Source organism: Pygoscelis adeliae, unplaced genomic scaffold (assembly GCF_000699105.1).
Source record: "Pygoscelis adeliae isolate BGI_AS28 unplaced genomic scaffold, ASM69910v1 Scaffold54, whole genome shotgun sequence".
Lineage (NCBI taxonomy): Eukaryota > Metazoa > Chordata > Aves > Sphenisciformes > Spheniscidae > Pygoscelis > Pygoscelis adeliae.
In genome coordinates, this window is record NW_008824982.1 from 1,644,203 (window position 1) to 1,644,884 (window position 682).

Genomic DNA, 682 nt, shown 5'->3' on the forward strand with positions numbered 1-682 from the left:
GCCCCGGCTGCCTTATATGTAGCAGCCGATGGTGCCAACGACCCAGTTTTCCACTCGGTTAAATCCTGCAGAAGGTACAGGTGGTTTGGTTTGTCTGCGGGTGTGCGGGCGAGAAAGGGCCGTGGTGAAAGAGAAACCGGCGCCAGCTCTTTTTTCCGCTAATACCCTCCATCTATGCAATTATATTTGGTGGCACGACGGGTGTTCGCTCTTTCATGTGGGTGTTGCTACTATGTAAAGGAACAGCGGGATTTCATGCCTCATTGCCCTACCGGGACATCCTTTTCATGCCCGTGTTTGCAGGGTTACTAAAAGCTCCGCGGCTGCTTAGACACAACAGAAGCCAGCGCCCGCGGGAAAGGCAAAGGCAGTTCCCGGGGACTTGGGACGCATCCCCCACAATGGCCCCTTTGATGGGATCTGACCAAAAAAAACCCCCAAAAAAGTATGGGGACCTTTCGGGAGAAGTGGAATAGCAGGAGCAGCCTGCGGCGCCCGACTTCAATTTGAAGCACAAGCGCTTTAGAAATCTGGGAGCGGACTCAGCGGTTTTACTGCTCGGCGTGAGGTTTTCTAGATTAAAAAAAAAAAAAATACAAAAACTTCCCTTCGTTGTCTGTGCTGTAAGGACACGGGGGGACCTGCGAGAGCCGGGCCCGCTCCCGCCACCGCCCGGGACCCT